Here is an 11,567-nt window from a genome sequence, read left to right as displayed (position 1 = left end):
TTGGTAGGCATACCTGCAAAGTATAGTATGTTATGTCGGGACTAGGTCGTTTCCTCCATGCATGATTGCACAAATTCGACCGTCACCCCCCTTTTCGTATATCTTGATAAATAACCTTGATTTTTCGCCTATTATCAATTTAGATTATATCTTTTTCATATTCATCACATTAGAGACTGAAGGGTATTATGTAAAATTCTACACTTGCTTATATTTTAATAACCCTCCACGTCTTATTTGAGTTCAACTTTTGTAAAAAAAAAAAAAATCATTAAAGGTACTTGGACACAGATTTGAAGTTAATATTTTCTGTATAATATTATGAATTACATATTCTATTATCATTTCACACAAAAAAATCATTAAATATAACATTTGATAATATTTCATTTAAAAGTTATTAAAACTTCGATTTTTTTTGGCGGGTTTGATTGACACATCATAATTTTACCTTTATTCGTATTCCTTAAAAAAAGTGGCAATCTTGTTGTGTATTAATGAGAAATATTAAAACTTCAATCCAGAAAAAATAATTTTATTCAGAGTAGAAATGTTAGAAAGCAAAACTCCTTCACAAAATCGTCATTCCAAGCTAAGTGTTGTGTGCAGAGTCTAGTAAATCGATCACACTTGTGTTATGTATACAGTTTTTGTAAACAGGGCACGAGCTCTGTTATTGTTGATGTTAACGATTCACCATGTGCGTTCAATCGTCAAAGTCAGCTTACCACAACTGCACGGACTGACAATATATCTTATGTTTGTTTTGCTTTCCAAAATGTCTACTCTGAATTTTCTGGATTATAGTATTAATATTTTACATTTATACACAACAAGACTGCCACTTTTCCTTAGTAAAAAGAATAAAATTAAAATTTGTGAAAGTCCAAGGATGTGTCAATGAAACCCGCCAAAGAAATTTGAAGTTTTAATACTAGAAACTTTTATATGAAAGAAGATTTTTAATCAATTTTTGTGTGAAATGCTATTAAAATATATAAGTCGTAATATTATAGAGAAAATATTCACTTCAAATCTGTGTCAAAGGACCTTTAAATAATTGTATACTATTGTCTTTCCACTAATTTTTACTAAAATCGAAAATTTGGTGTTATGACTATTTCAAATTTTCTATTTTAATAAAAATTTATGGGAAGACACTATTCTGTATGTGTTTTCAGATTTTCTTTTCTTACAATATTAAAAACAGTATGCATCTCGCATCATCCACTATGAAATTTCTATAGATATGAAAAATCATTCCCAGGCCATTTTTCTTCCTAACATATAAAACATACGATAACATACGATACCAAGTAAAAAATAATTTTTCTGTTCATTAAAAGGTCATCACAGTACATATTAAGGAAACAAATAAAAGTGAATATCTAATTAAAAAGATTTCTTAAATCTTTGTTAAATCAGTCAATTAATGTGAGTACTTTCATAAAGAAGTGAGTAAGATTTCTTTGAACAGAAACACTGACCAGAACTTGAAAATTTTAGGTGTCTTTGATCCGTGTGTAGGCTGTACGTGTCATTTAATGATTGGTGGTTTATATTTTATCATCGCTCTATGATCACTGTTTCTCCATTACAGAAGTATCAGATGCTGTCATCCTTACAAATACGTGTTACAGCAATAATTTCTACGCCTCCCTTAAATCTGAAAAGAAAATCACCATGTTTCAGTTTAGCCTAAATATTTGTGTGCTTTAGCATATCGTATATATAAATTTAGAAATATAGAAAAAATATACATAAATTATTAAATGCATTAATTTACAATGCTGACAAGTTACAAAACTTACGATATTCCGAATAAGTTTTGTGGCCTTTTTCAGTTGTGAATATCATTAGCAAAAGATTCCAAAGAAAATTTAATAAATTATAGAGTAACTAATTAAAACTTTCAGTTAGTTTTAGAATTGTCTTTCTTTTCATCATAAAACTAATACTTGTTAAACTCATTTTGTTTTATTTACAGGTTTGACTTTCCACAAATTCATGAGAAAAATGACAGAATCCAAACACAGAGAATGACCTACTTAATATGAACACAATCTTGACCAGGGAGAATTTATTACCTGCATCAGCCTAAAGAATATATAATAGTAGAATTTCTGATTTTTAAAAAAGGATCTTGTGATATCAAAATATCCAGCTGAATTTGTGATATCACAAAATCATTTTTGAAATATCAGAAATTAAAATTTTTGATATCACAAAGGGATTTTCTGATACAGTATCAGAAATTCGATTAAAAAAAAAAGAATTATTTTCTGATATAAAAAATCGAATTTCTGATATTTAAAAAATCGAATTTTTGATATGAAAAAATATTTTTTTGATATCAGAAAATATCTTTAACTAGAGGTACTGTGAGCAATGAGCTCACTAAATGATACCCCCACCTCCCATTATGTCCATATGTTTTGCTATATATTGTTTTACGTTAATGTATAAAGAGGAAAAAACTCATGGTAGCTAATGTTTTTCAGAAGCCGCCATATCTCATGTCATAGGTAGGAATAAATTAGCAATGTCAATGTTTTGCTATGGTAAACCTAAAATACGTATCAGATCAAAAAGTAAACTAGAGGTACTGTGAGCAATGAGCTCACTAAATGATAACCCCGCCTCTCATATGGTTTTTTTTTTTTAATTAAATCTGTTCAATAATCATTTAATTCTTTTTTTTAAGGCAATAACACAGTTTTTAGAATTATTACTAAAGCATAGACAATTTTAATGTAAAATATTGATCTTACAGTCATTAAAAGTTTTGATTTGATAGTCATTAAAATTTTTAATTTGAGGTGTAAGTTGTAATGACAATGAAACACTTAATTTTTATGAAATTCATACGTAAAATGATTTATAAGCCTTTTATGATTGACTTGTAATAGAATCCAATATATCGCATATATCTTTAGCAAAAAAAAATATTGTATCGTATCGTATCTAAATTTTTTGCTCAATACACAGCCCTGGCGCCCAACTGCCACCTTTCCATCTGCGTAATATTTTCCTCTGTGAACACTTTTGTATACAAGTGGGTTGCAGCAGCAATGTGAATCAAAGTACTGAAAGTACTGAAAGCCGGGCTTAAGAACAGCACACAGTTGAAAAGAACAGGTTTCAGTTAAAGTATGAATGATATAAGGAATTATTAGATGCAGCGCATGAAAAAGCATCATTAAATTTTATATAAGAACAATAGGTTTAACTTTGATGAAGTATAAGGGTGATTTTATCTTTTTATTTTTGAGCTTTATATACTTGTTCTTTATTGTTATTGAGCATTTTTCTTCTTGCCTTATGCCATGGCGTCAGGCACTACTAAGGATCAATATTTCCTACGTCCGAAGCTAAGAGGTCACAGTTAGCCAGCAAAATTTTGTGCATGCTGATTATCATCGAATTTTGTTACCTGCGTTTCAACAACAACAGTTAGCAGAAAAATGATCATATTACTGATACACTGAGGATGTATTTAAACATGCATACAATCGTAATATGTCATCCCCAACTTCGTTCGGGACGACATAATGACTAGAAAGTCTGCTATTGCAAGCAATAGCGTATGTTTCCCGAACTGGAGAATTTTCATTTTGTCATCAGTAATACTATGCCCATTAGCTAAGCTTGGACAACCATCAACTCGTATCAGTCCTTTCGGTACTTTGATTTTAAAATCGGAGCTACATGTAAGCGCATGTGCATGCATATGCAAGTTATAAATCCCATCCTGTTTGGTTCAAAACTAGAGTAGTTATAGCCATTTAAAGTTTTAGCCAATCAGATTGCAGTGCACATGCATGCACATGTTTTCATGATTATTGTTATATATCATATTGTAGTAATGCATGACTTGTCGTAATGCATGACTTATTTAAAATTTCAATGTATTTCATCAAAAAAGAAAGAGATATTAAAATTTTTGTTTCAGCCAATCACAGCAAAGTGCACGTGCATGCACATCATTTCGTGCTAATCTGACAATGTCATATTATCTACACTATTAATATATCCTTATATAATATCCTTATGAAATGAGCATTTCATCAAAAAAGTGTAAAAGTTAAAGCAATATTCAGTATACAAGTCATTTAATGTTGCACGCATCCGCACGTAAATGCGTATGCACACAAAATGACCTTTGTTCCATACATCTACACAACATGCCTATTAGCCTTAAAAAGGTTTTAGCTCAATTGGATGGACATTTTTCTAGAACTCAAACTTGGACAACCATCAAACCTATCTGTACTTTCAGTACTTTGATTTAAAAATCGAAGTTCAAGAATTTTGACTTTTCCCCCCTTTCCATGGAAACTAATAAAAGCTTCGAATTTTTAAATCCAATGAGCACAATTAAAGAACCTAATCATTACATCCCCATAATTTCATGACGAATGTGCAAGGGACCAGAGAGGAAACTCGTGGACAAAAAAGAATTATGAAATTTCAAGGCATGTTCCGCAGCAATTTAGATATATTTCTACAAAAGTCTTTCAATTATGCTGTGTTTTAGTCAATTTTCAGGATCCCCTTATGCAGGAAATTGCTCAGAATTTTGCAAGTGTAGATAACTAAGATATTAAAATTAAAATGTTTTCACCATGTTTAATGTTATATCTTATAGCTGTTGTAAATACGGGAGAAATTTACAGAAATAAAAGTCTGTCAAAACAGATATGTTGATCTCCCAATTGATGTCTTTGTTAATTCTCACAATCGCACAGTCTTTTGGTGTCCAGACCATAAAATCACACAAGGATTTCCCAATTATATGAAGCTGTCCTTGCACTTGATCATAGTATTGGTGGTTCTCTCATAGCTTGAAGGACTTGACTCCATTAAAATCCTGAACCTCTATATGAAAAAAATATATATGTTGAAGATTTTTAAAGAATAAGAATTTTCATTGGTGCCTCAATCATTAATATAAGACAAAACTATTTAACTAATAAATATTTATGCCCTGTTCACACGGAGAGTTTAATTCGAATTAAACGTAAAGTTACTGCGAATTAGCTTCGCTTAGCGTTCACACGGAGAAGTTAATGCGAATTAGTTTACTTCGCATTAGTTTACTGCGCATTAAATTACTTCGCATTAGCTCCGTGTGAACGCTAAGCGAAGCTAATTCGAATTAAATTTTGGAGCATGCGTAATGGCAAAATTAAGTAAAATGCGTCATGTCGGTGGTCAGCTTTGAGTACTTGTGCTATTTTTGAGTGAAAAACTAAGAAAAAATGTGTTAATCATTAAAATATGTCTCCAGACACTGTGGCATGATGTCAAATGCATTTCCTTCTGCATAAGGTGACGTGATTTGCAAATGACGTCATAATAGCCTTCCTCACGCCTGACTGTTGAAGTAAAATTTTAATTCGCATTAGTTTACTTCGCATTAGCTGTCGTGTGAACGCAATTTAATTCGCATTAGTTTGATTCGCATTAGTTTACTTCGCATTAATTTACTGCGAATTAAACTTGTCGTGTGAACAGGGCATTACATGTATAAGTATTTTGTTCCTTACTGTATAATAAAGTGAGAAGGCAAATCATCTGCCTTGAGGACTAACATTACAACAGAAGGAAAAAACTTTTTTAACAATTGCTAAATTGTACTTAAATTTATCCAAACTAATATATTGGAATTATTTAAAGTAATATCTCAGTACATGAAACGTATTCAAACAAATACATACACACTATTATTACCTAGGCAGAAACCGTGTACTTTTTCAATAGCTTCTGGAATTGTCATATTCTTTGCTGAAAAGGGGCATTTCACCTCCAGTATTTCTGGCTTAACGTTTGACATCTCTAATATGTCAGCGAGTCCTGGATTCTGATAGCTGAATCCGAATGCAGCAGGACGACGAATGAGTCCATTTGGGCTTGACCCAAGAACCCCATTACAATGTAGCCAGATACCTAATATGAACAGTATTATAAAGTTACAAAATAGCATTAATATGCAACACTCTGATTTTCTTATGCATTGATGACTTGTTATAAATAGAATATACAAACAGTATATTTATATTCATTATCTTCAACTTCAGTTTAATAACTGAATTTTAAATAAATTAGCTCAAGAAAAATTTTTATTTATCATCAATTTTTATTTGCTTTAAAGAAATTGAAATTTTGCTGAGGAAAGAAATGTACCAACCTGTTGGCTCTACAACTGCATCCCCAAAAGTTCTATACTTTTCAATTGCGACTTTTTCATTGCACGTCCCCCAAATAATGGCATCCTTCTTTGACAGATCATAAGCTGAGCATAATCTTTTGTATAAGGAGACAGGATATCTGTTATATAAGGAGCAAACTTTCAATATTTTGTCCCCCGCTTGAAAAGTGGGGGATATTAATTTGGGTTTGTCCGTCCGTCTGTCCGTCCGTCCGTCTTTCTGTCTGTCTGTAACGCTTTCGTTTCCACACGATATCTCGAGAACCCTTTGAGCTTTTGCAATGAAATTTAGCATAGCAACTCCCTATGGACTAAAGAAGACCCCTATTGATTTTGAGGTCAAAAGGTCAAAGGTCAAGGTCATAAATAAGCAAAATCTGTCCGTTAAAACACTTTCGTTTCCACACGATATCTCTAGAACCCTTTGAGCTATTGCAATGAAATTTTATATAACAACTCCCTGTGGCCTAATAAAGACCCCTATTGATTTTGAGGTCAAAAGGTCAAAGTTCAAGGTCGTAAATTCATACATTCTGTCTGTGTGTAATACTATTATTTCCGGGCGATATTTCAAGAAGATTTTGAGCTTATGCAATGTAATTTTACATCAAAACTCCCTAGGACGTCTCTCGCCCCTCTCAAAGTGCCCCGCCCCGTTTGTTTTATTAGTATTTATAGTATTACATGTCGCTATTTTTAGCGCAGGGGCATGAGGAGAGTTATTGCGTATAAAACAGGTTCTCGGCGGACTTTAAGTTCTTATTACATCTATTAGAACTGTTTAATAAAGGCTAAATAAATCAAACACCATGGATTGTGTAAAATTTTGAGAATACCGAACATGAAAACATGAATATATACATGTATGTGACTTCACTTCAGCATATACTTCACAATGTATAAAGCGATTCCGTGGTCTAGTGATTATGTCTCTCGCCTCAAATGTGAGAGGTCCCGGGATCGATTCTCGGTCGAACCTTTTCTTTTTTTTTTTTTTTTTTTTTTTTAAATCTTTATATGCATATTGACATACATGTATTTTATTTGCTTCAGTATACATGTATACATTTAATAATTCTACAAATTCAGTCAGGGGGAGCCGACTTTTTCCCTAAGCGGGGACACGAATTCTCTGAATTAGCTTGTTGATTTTATAATTAACTGCTTTTACAAGTATCATTTATAATTACATATACATATAAAGGCATGTAAACTACCAGTATACCTATTTCTCTTGATCGCTGCCAAAACACAACCAAAGTTTGAAGCTGTTAATCTATTCTTCCTAACAGATGACCACATGCAATTTTCCTTTTGACCAGTGGTAAGACAGGCAATCTAAAACATGACAAAAATCTTAAAACTTAAACAACATTCATAATGAAACAGAATACATTCTATTCATTATGCAACTCATTTGTCTTTACCTGTTGGATTTCTTGCTCATTTATCATTAATTTTTGCTTCACTCAAGCGATTGGATTCTCTGCAGAAATAAATTCCTGGCTAGAGATGAGGTCTTCAACTAGAGGCACTGCAAGTGTGGGCACAGGCGGCTCGGGGGATAGTATCCAATGCATTGCTGTTGATTTAATTAAACAAAAAAATTAAACCCTCAGTGAAAAAGACAACAAATACTCAATAAACCTGTATTGCAGTTACATCACCAATTCTTAATACTGGTATATATGTTAAATATTTTTTCAAACTTATTTTATTTACTACTTCAAATAAATTTTGGATTTCAATATGTATACATGTGAAAAGAATGTACAAATAACTTCCTTTAAGTATGTATGAGAAATAGGGTGAATAATATTTAAACATTTTACTAAAGGTTGCTGCTGAGTTGAGTTGAAATTTTATATTACGTCACGATCTTCTAGTTTGACAGATGCGTTCAAGGTAAATAGTATACGCCTCCTAACCGCAAGCTTTACGACTGGAACTTTCTTCTAATCCCTGATTGTTTGCTTGTACAACAAACTATTTCTGTGTCAAGGTTGATAATATGAGTTTATCAATCACATGAATTGTTTACGCTGAATGCATCTGTCAAAAAAGATTGTGACTTGATGCAAAACTTCACACTGAATTGAAATTGATAGTACTAGTATATAAAATGTATAATTAAAAGTTTAAAACAAAGTCAACACAAAAACAAAAGAGACAAGAACAAAACTAAACATGTAAAAGACAAAAAAAGCAAAAAGAATGGAAAGACTGCACATCTTGTCAGAATTTCAGTCCAATGTCAAATAAGCCATTAAATATCTGAAGTCCAAAGTCCGGGTGTAATGAGTTAGTTAGGTGTTTTGTGAATTTATATATATATATACAGGTAAATATCAGTATCTCGAATATGGGATATCTCGAATACCCCGCTTATGTCGAAGTCAATCGCCGGTCCCGGCCGTATTCTCTATATATATGATTTTAAAAAAACCTGATATCTCGAACATGGTAATCTCGAATACCCCGCTTATGTCGAAGTATATTTAAAGTCCAAAGCCCTACTTTTACCTGGCTTATCTCGAAGTGCAGTGAATTTTTCGGTCTACTGAACACACCTGGCGTCGTGAATTCACACTTTCTCGCCAGTGGCTATTAATTAACACCCCCAAATCGGGGGAATCTTAATCCCAAGCTCATGTTGGGTATCTGTGACAGGGTAATTGGTATGACAGCTTGGGTGTTGGTGTAGTCTACGACCGATAAAACCTCTCGCAGCACTTCAGAAATTGAATACAGTCAGTATTACCGATATTGCATTTAATCTGTATAATTAAAATCGTAAATTCATAAAACATGTAAAACACAAAATATTTTTCAATATAAACTTAAACAGTTAAAAGTTGCAGTGCGTAATGCACAGTGCAGTGATTGATTACATCCATGTTAATCTGCGTATAAATAGATAACCTTGACCGCCATTTGCATTGTTATTTTCGTAAGCTATATGTTCTTTAGTATTACTTCGTAATGTTATACATGTAAGCTATTAATAGTATTCAAGTTTACAGTTTAAATACTGATTTTTTTTTGTGCTCTAAATAACATTTTGCTCTAAATTTCATCAAATAAAGTTTCAAAAATTCGTCGTTTTCTTTGCTTACGGAGAAGGTTCTTCAACTATAACGCTATTGTTACATCCCGTTTGACCACGTAAGCATGGCCTGGAAAATGTAAAATCGCTGTATATGCAATAAGGCATGTATATTAAATTGTTTTACAATTATACACGATGAAGAAAACACTAACATTGTTTTTCTCAATATTTATTGCGAATATGCTTGAATCTTTACCGTAAAGACTACATCTTTGGTAATACAGGATATTTTTATGCATGAAGATGCATAAGAAAAACGGAAAATTATTGATTCGACTTTGGAAGATATCTCGAACCCCCGGATATCTCGAAGTCATGTCCAGGTCCCCTCAACCTCGAGATACTGATATTTCACTGTATATATATATATATATATATATATATATATACATGTGTGTATATGCATTCTATCCTATCACAGTATAAATTTTCAAAAAAGTAACAATAAAATAAACTCGTAAACAATGTGACACTAAAATAAAACACCAGATATATTAACCTGAAAATCTCCCTACAGTTGTCAATTTCTGATATAGGAACTCCCTGTCCCTATCATTGACTGGCCTATTTGTTGCCCTAGTAATTTTTGACAAAAGTTGAAAAATGGAGCATAATACAACACTGAATGGTTTTACATATACCATGCTAGCTGCAGATCTGTAGCTTGCTGGTCTGAAAAAATTAGGATGGACGACCAGAGAGATACAGTTCCATCCATTGAAAAAAGTGTATATTGCCCATAAAAAATATGCTATTTCTCTATTTTTTATATTTTCACTTTTGGGGTACTGTCATTTTTTAATATTTTGCACCATTCATGAAACAGTCATAATAAATGCATACCTGTAATTTATAAACCTGTCAGGTGCAGGAAAAAGTTCTTCCATCGTCTTAGTTTGACGAGGTGGCGCACTCTGGATGCGTAATCCAACTCTGGCGTACATCAGTTTTGCTGACATTTTTGTACCTGTATCAACATGTTCCATAAATTTACTAAATTATATTATAGTCTTGGGGCCTAAAGTTAGATTTTATAGTAAAAGTATGCTTATATATGCCAAGGTAGTGGACTTGGAGGTTCCAGGGCACGAATAGTACCCTGCTACCTACATTGTACAGTCACATGGTGAACTGCACACTTGTATATACCGGGTATATATATATTGGTGTGCATGTTTTGATATAATTTCTATTTAACATTAAATTTGGTAAAGCATACCTAAAACAGACCAAGTGAATTTACATATTACATAAATTGCATATAAATTACCCATAGAGAAGAATGCTGGCTTTATGGTGACATTTGTCCATCCCATTTACACATTCACAGGTACTCTGTTCAACTATGTAGTTAGAACCAAGAGTAATCTAATAAAATTAAAAAAAAATAACCACCTAGAATTTTACTTATATTATCTGATACTATCAATTTTAAAAGTAAAAAGCATGTTTACATGGAAACTTGAAAATTGTGGACAGAGAAAAAAAATTGTATATTAATTTATTATTATGTATTAAGACATTGCATAGACACTTTCAGTCAAAGAAATTCGGAAAGAGGTTTGTTCTGGATTTATTGCATAGGCAGGATAAAACATATAACGTGCGAGTACACCCATTATTGCTGAGTACCCATTATTGCCGATTTTCGTTTTTACGTTTAAAAATCTGTCAAACGGTATTTATTTGTAAATTTTTTGCAAAATACATAAATTACACAATTTTTCCAAACCCCAAATCGTCTCAGAGAAAGAAAAGGTTGTTTAGAATTAATAAACTCACCATTAATATATAAAGTCTTTGAAAACGCACAAAAAAGCAGTCGTGCGACAGGACATGCCATAGAATTTTCAGCTAGCTTTCCATTTTCCTGACAGAATCAGTCATGTTTTGGTGCAAATCAAATGAATATTCTCCTGCATGCAATGATACTAAACGAAATTATCCATGGTAATTTTTCTACTTGCATGATTTAACGAAAATTATGACGAGTATGAAGCGTCTGTTGTACGACGCCATTTTTGTTTTATACGGGAGCGGATCAAAATCCACCACATGCACCTGCTTTGAACGAATCTGTGTTTCGATTTGTTTTTGCTCATATCGCTTCAAAATTATATGGACAACTTTTTAAAATAACATAACAAGGTGAAAGTGTCTTATTTAATTTTTTAAAATAAAAATATATATAAATGGGAAAATGAGGAAAAAAATCACAAGTTCTGGATGACATGAGAGTACAAAGAC

General features: G+C 32.2%; 1 pseudogene; it reads right to left on the bottom strand.

Moving 5' to 3' along the window:
* Positions 1 to 4,609: 4,609 nt before the first annotated feature.
* On the bottom strand, positions 4,610 to 10,750 carry LOC134274443 (uncharacterized; annotated as a pseudogene).
* Positions 10,751 to 11,567: the final 817 nt, after the last annotated feature.

This window comes from Saccostrea cucullata, unplaced genomic scaffold (assembly GCF_032062105.1).
Source record: "Saccostrea cucullata isolate Sc308-1 unplaced genomic scaffold, CSIRO_AGI_Scuc_v1 ctg7899, whole genome shotgun sequence".
NCBI lineage: Eukaryota > Metazoa > Mollusca > Bivalvia > Ostreida > Ostreidae > Saccostrea > Saccostrea cuccullata.
The sequence above is the reverse complement of the archived record's forward strand: the minus strand, read 5'-3'. Positions and strand labels throughout refer to the sequence as shown.